The sequence below is a fragment of the Amblyraja radiata genome, chromosome 9, assembly GCF_010909765.2.
Source record: "Amblyraja radiata isolate CabotCenter1 chromosome 9, sAmbRad1.1.pri, whole genome shotgun sequence".
Lineage (NCBI taxonomy): Eukaryota > Metazoa > Chordata > Chondrichthyes > Rajiformes > Rajidae > Amblyraja > Amblyraja radiata.
Genome location: NC_045964.1, coordinates 32,331,027 through 32,349,931, shown reverse-complemented (window position 1 = coordinate 32,349,931; position 18,905 = coordinate 32,331,027). Strand labels below are relative to the sequence as shown.

At 41.6% G+C, this 18,905-nt stretch overlaps 1 protein-coding gene across 1 annotated transcript in view; it reads right to left on the bottom strand.

Moving 5' to 3' along the window:
- ahnak2 (AHNAK nucleoprotein 2) overlaps positions 1 to 18,905 on the bottom strand; it is a 69,651-nt gene that overhangs the window by 32,119 nt on the left and 18,627 nt on the right. The gene's annotated exons all lie outside the window — the stretch shown is intronic.

Below are 18,905 nucleotides of genomic sequence, written 5' to 3'. Positions count from 1 at the left end.
GTCTGGCAAGTAGGTTGCTTTTAAAAGAGTGAATGTGAGAGTTCAAGCCATGCATGTTCCTTTTAAAATAAAGGACAAGGCAGCTGAGAGTAAGGAATTCATCAGGCAATTGAATCATCCTACCACAACTAGAGAGCAGTCCTGAACTACTATCTACCTCATTGGTGAACTCCGACTATCCTTGATAGTCGCTGGCTTTACCTTGCATTAAATGTTATTCCCTTATCATGTATCTATACACTGTAAATGGCTCAATTGTAACCATGTATTGTCATTCCACTGACTGGATAGCACATAACAAAAGCTTTTCACTGTACCTCGGTACACGTGATAATAAACTAAACTAAACTGGAACTTTGGATGATGAGAAATGGGAGCTCCCATCACCAACAAGGAGACATGGGTCAGAAATATGCAGCTGGGATTAAAGTGTATCCCAAGAAGAGTTTAGGGGACAGAGGATCATACTTTTTTTCCCTAAGTTTTTATTGATTTTCGACAGAGATATATACAAAACAGTGCAACACCATCACCATAAATAAAACAAAATAAGAAAAACAACAATCAAAATTTTAAAAATTAATAAATAGGGAAAAAAAGAGGTAAATTTAAAAAAATTTTGGAATAAGACCGTGTGGTTCACTTCCCAAATTTAAAAAAAATTACATTGATTAGTTATCTGGAGATATTTCAATATTCGCACAAACATACCATCTAATAATAATAATAATAAATTTTATTTATGGGCGCCTTTCAAGAGTCTCAAGGACACCTAACTCTAGTTCTATATAACACAGTCTTCCCATATCTAGCTTGGCATTTATCTAGTTGGTGTCATGGCTCAAATAAACGGTCCATTTTTCCCATATCTTCTCAAATAGATTCTTCTTGACTCTCAAGAAATATGTCAGTTTCTCCGTTGTAAAGATGTCTCGCACAATTTTTAGCCACTGTTCCTGTTTTTGGTGTTTTTCATTAAGCCACTGCATGGTAATGGCCTTCTTACTTGCTGCAAGCAAAACTTTAATCAAATAGGTATCTTCTATCTTTACAATATCTTTAATGTGCCCCAGATACATCACAGGGCAGGTATTTAAAATGTTATACCCCAATGAGGATCATACTTAAGAAGGACATCAGGAGGGCAAAAGGGGGCAGGAGGTAGTTCTTAAATATTAAGGAAAATTAAATCCAAAGAGATTTTATAAGTACATTAATGGAAAGAGGGTAACTAGAGAGAGAGTAGGGATACTCAGAAACCAAAGTGGTCAACTATGTATACAGCTGCAGGAAATGAGCAAGATCTTCAATGGGTATTTCCTATTTTTACTGTGGGAAAAAAACCATGAAGGCAAGGGATCTTGGGGCAGTCATTGGAGATGTGTTGAGTGACATCCGTATTATGGTCAAGGAGATACTGACATCCTTGGGCGTATGAAGGTAGATAAATCTCCTAGGCCAGATCAACATGTCCAAGGATGGTGTGGAAAGCAAGAGAAGAAGTTATGGGCAAGTAGAGTGATGAAAAAGGCTTTTTATACATTCACCTTATCAGTCAGGTTATTGAGTATAGAAATTGAGATATTATGTTGCATTTGTGCAAGATGTTGGTGAGGCCACATTTGGTGTACAATGTTCAATTCTGGTCACCTTCTATAGGAAGAATGTCATTAAGCTGCAAAGAGTGCAGAGATAATTTACAAGCATGTTGTCAGGACTGGAGTGTCTGAGCTATAGGGAGAGGTTGGACAGGCTAGGATTTTATTCCTTGGATCGCAGGAGGCTGAGGGGTGATCTTTTAGAGGTGTATAAATGCATGAGGGGAATAGATAGAGTGAAAGCATATTTACCCAGAATAGGGGAATCAAAAACAAGAGGACAGATTTAAGGTGAGAGGGGCAACATTTTCACCCAGAGGGCAGTGGGTGTATGGAACTAGCTGCCAGAGGATGTACTTGAAGCAGGTAAAGCAGCATTTAAAAGATACTTGGACAAATGCATGGATAGGAAAGGCTTAGAAGGATATAGGCTAGTTGGACTAGGTTTGATGGGCATCTTGGTTGGCATGGACAAGTTGGGCCGAAGGGACTGTTTCCATGCTATATGACTCTACGCCTCTCATAATCTTATGTATTTCTCTCCGGTCACTTCTCAACCTTCTTTGCTCCTGGGAAAGCAATCCCATCCGATCTGATCATTCCCAATAACTAATATCCTCCAATCTTGGCAAAGTGCTGATGATTCTCTTCTGTACTCTCTCTGGTGCAATCGCTTTTTTTCTATAGTTTGTGGCCAGAACTGCACATAGTTCGCCAAGTGTGCAGTTCACCAGTGACTTCTACAGCTGCATCACGATGTCTCAACAATTATACTCAATACTTTCGTCCCAGTGAAGCCGAGCATGTCAAATGCCGCTTTCACCGCACTTTCCACCCGTCTCGCTACTTTGAGGAAAAAGAGCATCTGTACTCCCAGATCTCTTTGTTCTGCAACACTGTCCAGAGCTCTACCATTTACTGTGTAAATCCAACCCTGGTTTGACATACCAAAGTCCAACACCTCACACTTGTCAGAATATAATACCATTTGCCACTTGGGCCACTTTCCCAACTGATCTAGATCTTGGAAACAGATATAAAATATAGAATAGGCAAGCACAGGAATAGGTCCATTGGCCCACAATGTCCATGCCAAATATAATGATAGGTTAAACTAACCTCTGCTTGTGACTAATCCATAACCCTCCATTCCCAGTGCATTGATATGCCTACCTCAAAGCTTCTTTAGTGCCACTATAGTCTCTGTCTCCAAAGCCATCCCTGGCAGTGTGTTCCAGGCACTCATAACTCTATGTAAAAACCATGCCTTGCACATGTCCTTTAAATTTTACCAAACTACCTTCCTCACTGTCTACTATGCCACTAGTGCCACCTGCAAATTTACTGACAATGTTAACTACATTATCATCCAAGTCATTCATGTTTTTAACAAACAGCAGGGGAACCAGCACTAAACACTACGCCTGAAGAAGGGTCAGAAATGTCACCTATTCCTTCTCTCCAGAGATGCTGCCTGACCCGCTGAGTTACTCCAGATTTTTGTGTATACCCCTACAGCACACCATAGGTCAACTTTCCCACAACGAAAGATTGCCAAAGAGCGCTGCGGAGCCGAGCGACCCAGGAGGCAGGCAGCCGAGAGCGAGGAAGGAACCGTGCCACCAAGAACTAGGAGGGATCCTCATCATCAGGAGCAACCTGGGGGGACATAGGGGGACGTGCTGCCGGGAGCGAAGAGGGCTGGCAAGAGTGATGTGAGGGGGGGACGGGCACCGAGTTTTGGGGTACACGCCACAGGGCATCAAGAATGAAGGGGGACCCGGCGGGAGGGCCACCGAGAATGGTGGACCCGGCAAGGGGGTCGCTGATAAGTTTTCCTTTAAATTTGTAACTGCCGGAGCCAGATACGTGGCAACTATGTACTGCCTAGGTGTGGTCTGTATGATTTTACTTGGTTGTATGCAAAACAAAAAAAATCACTGTGCCTAGATACATGTGACAAAAAAGTACAATTGAATCGTAGAACTGACAATGGGTTCACCGGCCAGAATAGAATATAGAATAGAATAGAATAGTTTCTTTATTGTCATTGTAACATGAACCATGTACAACGAAATTGTAAAATGTCAGCCAGTCAGTGCACCATTCAAACATTTCTAAAAGCTAACGATACATACAAAGTAAAATATTTAAAAAGATAAACAACTAAAATAAATATCATAAAAATAGCACGCATAAACACCCAGCCCTACATCCTTCTGTCGATTTCATGTATGTATGTATCGCCCCTGCGTTCCTTGGCGGCTACATTTAGTGCCTTTATAGCAGTGGGGTAAAAACTGTTTTTAAGTCTGTTTGTCCTTGTCCTTGTAGATCTGTACCGTCTGCCTGACGGTAACAGTTCAAACAGGGAGTGTCCGGGGTGGGAAATGTCCAGAAGTTCCCTGACTTGTCCCCTCGTTGTTAATTTGCTTTAAAACCGCCAATACTTCCTTTTTGATCATTCGAAAAGAATAGAAAAAAACTTGAAATGCAGATAAGACAAAACAAAATTCCATGCTTGCATTTCTCTTCCATTGGAACCTTTTTAAATAACTAAAAAACTGAGAAACAGCAACATTTCCACAGTGAAAACTTCAAGAGTCAAGAGAGTTTTATTGTCATGTGTACCTGATAGGACAATGAAAATCTTACTTGCTGCAGCACAACAGAATATGTAAGCATAGTACAGAACTGGAGATAAAAGTTCACTGTGTCTCTAGACCATAGACCATATATACATAATAAATAAACAGATAAAGTGCAATAGTAATAATAGACTTATTGTTCAGAGCTTATTTAGAAACATAGAAACATAGAAAATAGGTGCAGGAGTAGGCCATTCGGCCCTTCGAGCCTACACCGCCATTCAATATGATCATGGCTGATCATCCAACTCAGTATCCTGTACCTGCCTTCTCTCCATACCCCCTGATCCCTTTAGCCACAAGGGCCACATCTAACTCCCTCTTAAATATAGCCAATGAACTGGCCTCAACTACCTTCTGTGGCAGAGAGTTTCAGAGTTTCACCGCTCTCTGTGTGAAAAATGTTTTTCTCATCTCGGTCCTAAAAGATTTCCCCTTTATCCTTAAACTGTGACCCCTTGTTCTGGACTTCCCCAACATCGGGAATAATCTTCCTGCATCTAGCCCGTCCAACTCCTTAAGAATTTTGTAAGTTTCTATAAGATCCCCCCTCAATCTTCTAAATTCTAGCCAATACAAGCCGAGTCTATCCAGTCTTTCTTCATATGAAAGTCCTGACATCCCAGGAATCAGTCTGGTGAATCTTCTCTGTACTCCCTCTATGGCAAGAATGTCTTTCCTCAGATTAGGAGACCAAAACTGTATGCAATACTCCAGGTGTGGTCTCACCAAGACCCTGTACAACTGCAGTAGAACCTCCCTGCTCCTGTACTCAAATCCTTTTGCTATGAATGCTAACATACCATTCGCTTTCTTCACTGCCTGCTGCACCTGCATGCCTACTTTCAATGACTGGTGTACCATGACACCCAGGTCTCGTTGCATCTCCCCTTTTCCTAATCGGCCACCATTTGATATCAGTATCTTGACATCAAACCTCTCCCTCTTGTTTTGTGCTAATCAATGATCTCTGGAGCCTGCTTCATCATTCAGCAAGGAAACGGCTGATCTTCTAATTAACGCAATTTTTCTGCTCATTACCATATCTTGTAATTCTTCTCATATCCAAATATTTATTTAGTTCTGTTGTGATTGAGAACAATGTTTATCTGTGTGGAGTTTGCACGTTCTCCCTATGACCGAGTGCGTTTCCATCAGCTGCTCCGGTTTCTTCCCACGTCCTGAAGTCGTGCCTTTTTGTAGGTTAATTGCCCTCTGTAAATTGCCCCTTGTGTAAAGGGTGTAGATATAAAAGTGGGATTAGGTAGAGCTGAAGTGGATAGGTGACCGATGGCCAGCGTAGACTTGGTGGGCCGAATGGACTAGTACTACTCCTATCACTTATGATCTTATGGCTTGCATTGTCCACACCGAAGGACCAATCCATCACGATCAGCACATCCTATGCTGCATTTTCTTCCTGACATTCTGCATGGACATACTGAATTTGCCACAATGTGATATGCTTGCCCACTTCATGTTTGCTTCAGCAGAAGTTTCCTCCAATGACATATCATAGGGTTAGCTGACCAACATACACGGACAAATGTTCCCTTATTGGTGATATGAACCGAGTACCCAAAAAGTAAATGGCATAAAGTCTTATTTTATTTATTACTTCTGTAGCATCATACAATTTGCAGTCTAACAGCCATCTTTGTCTTAAGTCCTTAGTGTCAAGAAACTCAAAATAATTTAACGGCGCAATGCTCAAAAGATCCGGGTTCAATCCTGACTACAGGTGCTTTCTGGATGGAGTTTGTACGTTCTCCCCGTGACTTAATGGTTTTTTTCTGGGAGCTCTGGTTTCCTCCCACACTCCAAAGATGTACAGGTTTGTAGGTTAATTGGCTTACGTAAAAATTGTAAGTTGTCCCTAGTGTGTAGTGTAACGAGGATCATTGGTCGGCGTGGACTTGGGGTGCTGAAGGGCCTGTTTCCGTGCTGTATCTCTAAACTACATTATGACTTTCATGTATATACAATGTATATACATTATACACTAGACGTATCATAGCATAGGTAGACACAAAAAGCTGGCGCAACTCAGCGGGACAGGCAGCATCTCTGAAGAGAAGGAATGGGTGATGTTTTGGATCAAGACACTTCTTCAGACTAGTTAGGGATAAGCCAAATGAGAGATATAGATGAAGATGTATAGAGATAAAGAACAATGAATGAACGATATGCAAAAAGGAAACGATGATAAAGGAAACAGGCGATTGTTAGCTGTTGGGTGAAAACGAGAAGCTGGTGCGACCTTGTTGGGGGAGGGATAGAGAGAGAGGGAATGCCAGGGTTACTTAAAGTTAAATAAATTAATATTCATACCACTGGGCTGTAAGCTGCCCAAGCGAAATATGAGATGCTGTTCCTCCAATTTGTGTTTAGCCTCACTCTGACAATGTAGGAGACCTAGGACAGAATGGTCTGTGTGGGAATGTGAAGGAGAATTAAAGTGTTTCGTAACTGGGAACTCTGTATTATAGCATAATAGAAATAAGGAACTGCAGATGATTAAAAACAAAGACCCAAAGTGCTGGAGTAACTCAGCGGGTCAGGCAGCATCTTTGGAGACACGGATAGGTGACGTTTTGGGTCGGGATCCTTCTTCACACTGATTATGTGGAGAATGTGGGAGAAGAAAGATCAAAAAGGGGAGGAGCAGGAAAAGTGGGATGAGCATGAAAAACAGGAACACAGGTGAGGGTGAACACAGGTGAGGGTGGGAATAGGCAGCTGGCCGGACAAAGGTCAGAGATGGAAAAAAAGGGGGTACTATACCATGCTGCTTGAGGGGATTTATTCCACTAAAAAAAATAACACTAAATCAAATGATTGTGTCTGGGAGAGTAGCCAGTTAATACAATAAAATGCCACACTATTAATTGATAGAATAAGGGCTCATGCTATAACTCCCCTGATGGTGAAATTCGGGTCTCAGTTGAGTGGTTAGTGAGTGACAAATATGATATTGTGGTTATTATTCCACTTAATCAAATACCAAAAACCCTGCTCCCTCATGGATATAGCTTATGCATTCTTGAGACTAAACATTCAGCATTGCATGTATTTTATAAACATTCTGATGGCATATTAAGAATCGTTTGTTTTTATTTCCTTTCTAGCTTGGCTGTTGCCCAAATTCCATTGCAAACTATACGCACAAGCTAGACAGTTTGCTGTTAAGATATCAGTTTGTTGATGTGTCGCCACATCTTAGGAGAGAGCAAAGATAAATAATCTCCCCTTGGGTTTTCCCTGTTTTTTTCTGAGGTAGAACAATATCATATCTGTCATTCGCTAACCGCTCAACTGAGACCAGAGTTTCACCATCAGGGAAGTCATAGGCATGGACCCTTATTCTATCAATTGATAATGTGGCCCCTTTATTGTTAACTGGCGACTCTCCCAAACACAATTAATTTGATTTTGTGTTCATTGGATAGTTATATGGATGGGAAATGGATAGTTATATGGATGGGAAAGGAATGGAGGGTTATGGTCTGAGCGCAGGTATATGGGACTAGGGGAGATTATGTGTTCGGCACGGACTAGAGGGGTCGAGATGGCCTGTTTCCGTGCTGTAATTGTTATATGGTTATATGGTTATTTATTTATGGCCTGAAAATATGTCCTGCTTATCAGAATGTGCAAAAATGTGATTTCTAACGATGTAAACACTCACATGCCAACATGACTGGGGACATTATTGCCAGAATAATGGCTTGATTGAAAAATGCTTAAAAATATACTTTTAATTTTGGGTACTTGGTTTCCAATCTCGGAGCACATGTTCCACTAATATGAAACCAATGAATAAGTCATGGGGAAATATCTTGCTCTTACAAATGATTCATTGGGCAAGCAAACACATACCAAGCTAAAATTAATTAGCAGGCCATGTGAGACATAGGGCATAAACCAGCATTTGCAAAATATTTTGGGGATTACTGCTGCCAATCCTATGGCAAATGGGAAGTACATGCAAGTTTACCTTATTTTATTGTTTTAATTTAATTTTTTATTTTATAGTATTTTAATTGCATTGGTTTTAATTATTTTCATTTTTACTTATTTCGATCTATCTGATTAATCTTTAAATGCTTTCATGCTGTTTGGTTGGAAAGAGCCTGAGAATTTGATGGTCTTTCAACCGTAGGCTATTTCTTCAAAAATTATAGGAGCAGAATTAGGCCATTCGGCCCATTGAATCTACTCCGCCATTCAATCATGGCTGATCTATCTTTCCCTCTAATTCCCATTCTCCTGCCTTCTCCCCATAATCCCTGACACCTGCACTGACCAAGAATATTCTTGGATCTGGTGGGTTAGTTCATTCAGCACTCCTCATCCGGCAATGGTGAGTGTGGGCAGAGAGTTAATGCAGGTAACTAGTCCAGGCAACCGACCAGATGCAGCATGATCCAACCTATTTAGAAGACAGCATTCAGTTTCTAAACTGGTTTGAAGAAGGATCCCAACCAAAAACGTCACCTATTCACGTTCTCCAGATATGCTGCCTGACCTGCTGAGTTACTCCAGCACTTTGTCTCTTTTGTTCAGTTTCTAAATATGCATATGAACATCTTTTTAAGTATTCAGTTGGGCAGACACAGTTGGGTGAGGTGATTGACAATTGGGTGGAGTAAATGACAAAAGACTTGAGGTGAAAAGGATACAAAAGGATGTCAGATAAGAAAAGAGGAGTGAAATGGTCAACTGATGGGAAGCATATGGGTGTTCAAGAAGGAACTGCAGATGCTGGAAGATCGAAGGTACACAAAAATGCTGGAGAAACTCAGCGGGTGCAGCAGCATCTATGGAGCGAAGGAAATAGGCGACGTTTCGGGCCGAAACCCTTCTTCAGACTGAAGCATATGGGTGGAAGCATATGGGTGGAAGCATATGGGTGGAAGGTGAGGGGGGAGGTAAAAAGAAAATTCCTTCTTATCTGACAGCCTTTTGTCTCCTTTTCACCTCTAACCTTTGCCACTAACCCCACCCATCAACGAATCATCATTTCTCACCTGTATCAACCTATCAATTTTGTACTCTGCATTGTATTTATACCATTTGCAACTGTTGATAGTGTAAGGGGATGCCACAAGCTTCTCCATATTTGTAAAATAGCTGAGTTTAGACATTACTTTAGACTTTAGAGATACAGTGTGGAAACAGGCCCATCAGCCCACCAAGCCGCGCCAAGCAACGATCGCCCCGTACACTAGCACTATCCTACACACTAGGGATAATTTATAATTTTACCAAAGCCAATTATCCTACAAACCTGTACGTCTTTGGAGTGTGGGGGGAAACCGGAGCATCCGGAGAAAAACCACGAGGTCACAGGGTGAACGTACAAACTCCATACAGATAGCACCGTAGTCAGGGCTCTGGTGCTGTAAGGCAGCAACTCTGTCACTGTGCTGCATTCACAAAATGTTGGTGCATGCACATAACTTAAAATGTATACACATGGCATGAAACGTATACTTAAATTATGCATTGGAGTCAGTTTATGATTCCCAGAAAATAAATATATAGATTAGATTTTAAACAGCACCCTGCCCTTACTTTATGATAATTTATACCATCTACATAATTTAGTTTAGTTTGGAATTGTTTAGAGATACAGCACGGAAACAGGCCCTTCAGCCCACTGATTCCACACCGATCAGCGATCCCCGCACATTAACACTATCCTACAACTCCTTGGAGTGCAGGAGGCTGAGGAATGATCTTATAGAGGTGAATAAAATCATGTGGGGAATGGATAGGGTGAGTGCACAAGAGTCTTTTTCCCAGGGGAGGAGAATCAACAACTAGAGGTCATTTGTTTAAGGGGGAGGGGAAAAATGTAATAAGAACCTGAAGGACAACTTTTTCACATTGTGACTAATGGATAGATGGAACAAGCAGCCTGGTGAAGTATTTGAGGCGGGTACAATAACAACACTTAAAATACATTAGGACAGGTACATGGAGTGTAAAAGGTTGAGTGGGATATGGGCCAGGAATGGGACTGGCATATGGGACTATCTTGGATGGGGCATCTTGGTCAGCATGGACCAGTTGGGTCAAAGGATCTATTTCTGTGTTGTATGGCTATGATTCTATGACTCTATGACTAAGACAGAGAAAGAATTTTGCAAATCACTGCGAACTCTTACCAATGTCTACAGATGCACCATAGAATGCATAGTATCGAGATGCAACACACTTGTTTGGCAATACAGCAATAAATTTCAGAGAGTTGATGATGTAGCCCAGTTCACTACACAAACCCAACCTCACCCCCGTGGATGCCATCTACACCATGTTGCCTCAGGAAAGCAGCCAACAGGGACCATCTTTACCCTGGTCATTCTCCCCTCCTGTCAGGCAGAAGATACTATCAGGCTTGAAAGCACATACCTTCAAATTCAAGAACAGCTTCTCCCCCACTGTTATCAGACAACTCATCATCCCTCCCATGATCTAGCACGTGGTCTTAATCCTTCAACCTACCTCATTGTGACCTTGCACTTATTTATACCTGCACTTTCCTTGTAACTGGAACACTAGCATGGTGTAACACTATATTCTCCACTAGTAATTTGTTTCTCTTTGCAGTACGTACCTGGTGTACATGTGTATGGCTTGATTGTGTGCAGTGTGATTTGACTGGATAGCAGGCAAACAAAGCTTTTCACTGTGTCTTGGTACACATGACAATAATAAACCAATATCAATACCAAATTGTGCTAATTTCCAGTGGAAGCTAATTCATGGTGAAATTGGACTAAATACTTCCAGCATTAACTACCCAAACGTGGCTGATACTCTTCCAGCATCATTCATGTTTGTCAAATGCATAAACTGCCTTATGGAGAGAAACTGGAGTGATAACATGCAACCTACAACCTTCCTGTATGTCTCCCAGTACAAACACAATGATATGGCACAAATCTGTGCATTGAAGGGATCAACTGCAACATTGATACAAGACTGTTTGCATATGTCATCCTGAGTTTTCATGGTTGCTGATACTTGTAACATCATTGCTAAAGCTCACATTAGTTACAGCACGTTATCAAAATCACGTGCAATACAGACAATTTGTAAACTGAATATTTGATCTGGGTGTGGACCCTTCGCTTCAAATTGATGTGATCAGGGAGGTGGTCATGGCAATCTACACATAAAACATGCATTAACTCATTCACACCTCTGCTTTATCTCCACGATACTCCTCTCATTTGTAGAACTATTACTGCACTGGAAGTAGTATTTAAGGCATTTTGTTGTCTTCTTAACAACAAAGTTGCAGCAGCTCCAACCTTTGCAGCCAGCTGCAATCAGGAATAGTTGGATTTATTGCAACCATCGAGGTGAAAACTACCCTAACAAGCTATTTAAATGCCTTGGTTGGGCAATAAGCATTAAAGTTGGGCAGCATGCATTTAACACTCCAGAAAAGAGTGGTGCAATTTCTAAGCAATATACTTTCATGTACAGCACACTTTCTGTATAATCGCATACATACCATATCAAAGCACTTTATAAACTTTAGAATTATTTATTGGAAATAGTTTACAAAATAGTTTACAAAATACAAGCAAAACTTAGTTAATTCAGGTAATATACAGTTAAACTCTGTTCCAACTTCCCTGCTAACCAGTTCACAATCAATCAATCAATAATACTTTATTAGCCAAGTATGTTTTGCAACATACGAAGAATTTCATTTGCCATGTCAGTCATACAAATAAAAAGCAGCGGAACACACAAAACACTTTTTAACATAAACACCCATCACAGTGACTCCTCCACATTCCTCACTGTGATGGAAGGCGAAAAAAAGTTCAATCTCATCCCTGTTGGGGGCCTCGAGCCCTCCGTTGACGAGATGATCTTGACTCCTCCCGTAGCCGGCGGCGCTTTGGCTCTCCACGACGAGGCGATCTGCTCCTGTATTGGGGGGATGTCAGCTCCCCAGCGCCAGACGATCGAACCTCGCGTCGGGGCTGGTCGAACCTTCCGCAACATTGGAGCTCCCGACATCCACGGCCTATTCCGAGATTGCGAGCTCCCGATGTGAAGACCGCAGGCCGTATTTGGAGCGATCCCGGGCAAGGGATCGACTCCTATGTAAGTCCTCGCTCCGCGGTGGGGCCCAAGGTCAGTCCGAAGAGGCCTCCAGCTCCATCGATCGTAGGCTGCAGAGCGACCGGAGAATGTGATCCGAAAATTAATCGCATCTCCGGCAAGGTAAAAAACCGAAGGAAAAAAATCCACCGACCCTGTTAATCCTGGCCAGATTGGAGAGGCTAGGACTCTAAAATTGGGTAAAAGCTTCAGGGCTGCTGGGAGATTTGGTCAATTTGAAAGTGCTCTCTGTGGAACTGGGACAAGCTGCAGAGTGGTGCCAGTTTGTCTAGAGCCTAGATCCAAGCTACAGGAAGAGAATAGGAACATCTGCAGACCCTGTCAATTAGGTGCAAATTGCATAGAATGGATTGGATGACTGCAAACCAGACATACACCTTGTAAATAATTGTAAATAATGTTGCAGAGATTCACTTTGCCAAATGTTGATTGGATGAGGTATTGAGCCTTGTCTGGCTTTCTTGCAGATCAGGGTAAATGTTGCGATGTTAGCTTCCTCCGGGAAACGCTGTTTGAATACAATGTATTAGCTGCTGTATTATTGGGTTAGGGAAATGTCTGTTATGTATGGGGTTAATCGATATCTGTAATTGGATTGTAAAGGGACCACCCCCATGTGTTTCGGCCCCTCAAGGTCCGGGGACCTATAAATGTCCGCTGCCACGAGGTCCTGCGTCGATCCTCTGAGAGAACTCTTGGGACTGCGTGGCCTTCTGGAGTGTCTCTGTTTGAGCGAGGCCTAGAGGGATACGAGGATCGAACCCGCAGTGGTTAGGTATAGTAGTTGAATTGTAATTGTGTTTTGTCAAAATAAAGATTAGTTGCGCAAGTGCTTGAGTCAGTGGTTTTTGACTGAAACTAGACTGGGGGGAAGCTTAGACCGAGCAATTTACACCCCCCCCCCTCCCCCCACATAAAACAAACTGGAGAACATTTACACAAACTTTTAACACACATTAAAAAATTTAAAAAGACGAAAAACCAAACAGACTGTTGGCGGGGCTGCCAATCGTACGGCGCCCCTGGTGGTCTTCTTATTCCCAGTGGAATTCTTATTCCCAGTGTTCAGATTGCCAAACATTGCTCTGTTCTTGTTTGATCCTATGTATCCCTAATATCTCAGTATTTTGCGACTAATAAATAATAAAATATATAGTTTATCGATTGCTTCTCCTTTGATCTTGTCAGAATTATGTTAAAAGGTGTACTCTTTTGGATTATTTGGGATTGTAAAGAATTGATTTTATTTTTCTCCAATAATTTTAGCATAAAAATAACATTCTAATTTTATTTCAGAATTACTAAAAAAGAAACGTACGCCTCCAATTTAAAAAATATATTTATTAAAACTTTAAAGGCAGTGTTTCCACTGTTTGCAAATTCTGAAATTGTGTGATATATAGGCAGCGCAGTAATCAAAACCATAATGCACATGCCTGAAGTTCTTGCTCCTCAGAAATGCAGTTGCATGGTTTTCCCTTTACAACTGTCTTGAGCAAATACTGGTCTTTCTAGTTGTTAGTTACTGCCCTTGTTCCATGAGTTAAATTTACTTGGCAAAATTACAAACTTATCTGGAGATACCTTTGATCGTGTATATGTACATTAAGTAGCACCAAGCTAACGCTCTCAGTTATGTACTGGGGACTTGTAAACACATTCAAAAAGGTTGTCTCATGATATAAATATAACAACGAGTGCTGAATAGAAGTACAAATCATACTCGTTCTTTTTCAACATGACAGAACCTGTCGATGATAACATAGTTTATAAAAGATGAATTGCATTCTTAAAACTTACCAGCAAACTTGTTAGTTCTAAGCCTGGATATCTTGAGAATTTGCAGAAAGTAGCCCTGAAGTGTCTCAGCCCGAATCGTCAGCCTGCCTTCTGTATTCTGTCAGTGTACGAGAGTCAACTGAACAGAGATTTTCTGTGAAACTAGTTTTGTCTATGTAAGGATTAAGGGGGCGGTCCATCGCAGTCAAAATTGACTATGCTACCACTAATCAAGCTGCCTAACCAGAGCTAAAGTAGTGTCGTCAAGATGAATATCCTTTGAAATTGAAACCCAGTTTTCAAGTAACAACGGGGCTGCTGCATTTAGACCACGTCTGAGCAATCAATGATCCCTTTATTCCTGGTTTAATCACAGTAGATTACGAATAACTGTTCATTTCTGAATCTTCCACTGCAAGATTATTTACCAAAATATTACCAATTTGCATTTATAGAAATTATAGAAATACACACAAAGAGCCTGTCTCATGCATATTCTAACAGAAAGGATACAGAGTCTGAGAAGGGGATTTTTGACGAGGTGATATAAACATAATCAGCAGCCTGTGTTTTATAAAGGGTATAAAAGGAAGGATCAAGAGCTGATGAGGAAAATAGGTTTAGCAGGGAAATTTCGGAGCATGAGAATGAGGCAACAAAAGGTGTGGTTATCAATGATAGGGTGGAGATGTCATATGGTATATACGTTGAAGGTGAATATAAAACAAGTGAGTAGTGAAGTCATCGAGGCATTAAAAAACAATTAAATTATTTTCTTACCAGCCTTAATTTTGACTTTCAACAGCAGAAGAGGTTATCATTAATATTCAAGCAAAAGTCTTACGATATCAATTGAACCAAAGTGTTTGCTAAATGTGCATCATGAGTGTCAGGCTCAATGCATGGCCAAGAAAGCTGTTACAAATCAGCTCCTGGAGCTAGCAGTTTGAGGTAAACATTTCTTTCTGGGCTTGCAACTCTGGGCTTCATGAAGAATCATCAATCTTCTTCCCTGCCAAGGTTATTACTTTTGCTTACTCATCCTCTCTGTCCCCACCACCACTGTCCCCTCTGTCACTTACCTTTCCCATGGACCCTTTCCTTCTGAGCCTGGTGACAGCCCTGACAATTGATTTCTTGCATGTCATCAATAAATGATTGCCAGCTTTGGACAAGAGCCCAATGTCACACCCAGAAACATAGACACATAGAAAATAGGTGCAGGAGTAGGCCATTCGGCCCTTCAAGCCTGCACCGCCATTCAATATGATCATGGCTGATCATCCAACTCAGTATCCTGTACCTGCCTTCTCTCCATACCCCCTGATCCCTTTAGCCACAACGGCCACATCTAACTCCCTCTTAAATATAGCCAATGAACTGGCCTCAACTACCTTCTGTGGCAGAGAATTCCAGAGATTCACCACTCTCTGTGTGAAATTTTTTTTTCTCATCTCGTCCTAAAGGATTTCTCCTCTATCCTCAAACTGTGACCCCTTGTCCTGGACTTCCCCAACATCGGGAACAATCTTCCTGCATCTAGACTGTCCAACCCCTTAAGAATTTTGTAAGTTTCTATAAGATCCAAATAAGTCGTATTGCATAACTCTCTGACAATATGAACATGCTAGTTTATCCCTCCCCATATCTTTCCCATTCATGATACTCCAAATGCCTCTAATTTGTATTCTCAAAAACTGTACCAAAATTCAAAGCTTCAGGAACATGAGTGCAATGCAAGAAATGTTTAATGAGGCAGGGAAGACTCAAGAAGAATGAATATTGATGTTAAAGGGGACTGACGTGAAGTGGGTCTCAATACCCTGAATAAATCCTCTTTAACTAATATGATATCCAGGCATTATCAAGCTATTTTTAGATTAATTAATTAATTTATTCATTTATAGAATACAGAATTTATGATAAAGACTTGACAATTCAAAATAGAATGAATTTGGATTTTGTTGCAATGCTTAATGCTAAATGCACTTTAAAAATAATTAATCTTTGTAGGTGGAGTCCAAGAGAAAATATTTTGTCTTTATTCCTGATTTAAAACTTTTTTTGCACATGCAGAACTACAGAATGTTTACAACAGGAAAACAGAAAAGAAGGCAACAAGCACTAGGTAACAGCATTCCACTTATCTGACTCCACACCCTTTCCCCTTATCCTTGTGATTTTTTTTTTCTCAAGTGCTTGTACACTTTCCTTTTGAATAGAGGAAGATACAGTCGTGAAATAAGAAGTTACTTAAAAGGACAGCAGCTTTCAAAGTAGAAAAGCCTAATCTCCCCTGTTGCCACAAATACAGCTCCTGTCATGGTGCTCCAGCAGACCAGGTTCAATCCTGACCTCAAATATTGTCCATGCAGTTTTCTCTGGCACTCCCTGAGTTTCGCTCAAGTACATTGGTTTCCTGTAAATTACACCAGTTCCCCCTCACATTCCAAACGTGCAGAATGATAGGTTAATTGTTGAGGGGGGGGGGTGAGGAGGGGAGATTAATTGGGGATGTGAGCAGCATGAAATGAGCATTTCTGTAGGATTATTGCAATCACAGTTAGAGTTGACTGTTGATGCTGAGTCCTGTGGGCCCTTTTTCTGTGCTGTATGATTCGAGGAGTCTATTCCAGGCTGCAGGCTATGGAGGGAAGAAGGGATGGAAATTGCAGATGTTATGACCATAAATTTTCAACCCTTTCTTGATTAGGAGATGGTGCTGTTAGATTAATGGATTGCAATGTTATTTCCACATTTAAAAAGAAAGGAAGAATAAACCTGGCATTTGGAGGTTAGCCAGCAGTAGGAAACCATTTGGAGACAAACAATCTGGACAATCTAATTGGCATCTGGAAAAGTATGCACTAATAAATGAAATGAAGGTCAGCACTAACTTGCTGAAAGTAAATCAGTGAGGAACCCGATCAAGATGTAGAAACAAGGAACTGCAGTTGCTGATTTACAAAATAATATACAAAGTGCTGGGGTAACTCAGCAGGTCAGGCAGCATCACTGGAGAACAAGCCAGCATTTATTCCAAGAGGACTAGAATATAAAAATAGGGATGTAATGCTGACACTTTATAAGGCACAGGTCAGATGGAATTTGGAGTACTGTGAGCAGTTTTGGGCCCCATATCTGAAGAAGGAAATGCTGGCTATGGAGATGGTCCAGAGGAGGTTTACAAGAATGATCCCAGGAATGATTGGGTTTACATTTGATGAGCTTCATATGGCACTGGGCCTGTACTTGCTGGAGATTAGAAGGATGAGGGGGAACCTCATTGAAACTAACCAAATGATGAAAGGCTTGGATAGATTGAATATGGAGAGAATGTTTCCACGCCTGTTATTCTGAGGCTATGACTGATCCTAGACTCTCCCACAAACCCTCCTAGTGGGGGAGTCTAGATCAGAGGCCATAGTCTCAGAATAAAAGGACATACCTTTAGAAAGGAGATGAAGAGGAATTTCTTTAGTCAGAGCATGGTGAATCTGTGGAATTCATTGCCACAGACGATTGTGGAGGCCGTCAATGGATATTTTTCAGGTGGAGATTGATGGATTCTTTATTAGTAAGGGTGTCAGAGGTTATGGGGAGAAGGCAGAAGAATGGGGGTGAGAGGGAAAGTTACATCAGCCGCGTGAATGGCGGAGTAGACTGGATGGGCCAAATGGCCTAATTTTGCATCTATAACATGAATTTATGGATGTTTCGGGTGACGTTTGGGTCGGGATCTTTCTTCAGTCTGACTATAGGGGAGAGGAGAAAGCTGGAAGAGCACAGGGGCAGGACAAAGCCTGCCAGGTAATAGATGAAGATAGACACAAAGTGCTGGAGTAACACAGCGGGACCGGCAGCATCTCTGGAGAGAAGGAATGGGTGACGTTTCGGCTCAAGACCCTTCTTCAGATTGGTTAGGGATAAGGGAAACAAGAGATATAGACGATGATGTGGGGAGATATGGAACAATGAATGAAAGATATGCAAAAAAGTAATGATGATAAAGGAAAAAGGCCATTGGAAGCTGTTTGTAGGGTGAAAATGAGAAGCTAATGCGACTTGGGTGGGGGAGGGATAGAGAGAGAATTCTGAACCTGAAGTGAGAGAATTCATACCACTGGGCTGTCAGCTCCCCAAGCGAAATATGAGATGCTGTTCCTCCAATTTGCATATAGCCTCACTCTGACAATGGAGGAGACCGACAGAAAGGTCTGTGTTGGAATGAGAAGGAGAATTAAAGTCCCCAGCAACCAGAATATCAGGTTGGTTCACATGGGCTGATCTAAGGTGTTCCGCGAAACGATCACCCAGTCTGTGTTTGGTCTCGCCGATGTATAAGAGTCCACATATTGAACAATGGATACAGTAGATGAGGTTGGAGGAGGTGCAAGTGAACCTCTGTCTAACCTGATAGGACTGTCGGGGTCCCTGGACAGAGTCAGTGGGGTGAGGTATAGCGACAGGTGTTGTATCTTTTGCGGTTGCAGTGGAAGATACCTGGGAAGGGGGTGGCTTGGGTGGGAAGGGATGAATTAACCAGGGAATTGCGTAGGGAACAGTCTCTGCGGAAGGTGGAAAGGGGTGGGGATGGGAAAATGTGGCTAGTGGTGGGATCCCAGAGGTGGTGGACATTATTGAGGATTATGTGTTATATGCAATGGCTGATGGGGTGGAAGGTAAGGACTAGGAGGATTCTGTCTCTGTTGCGACTGAGAGGGAACAA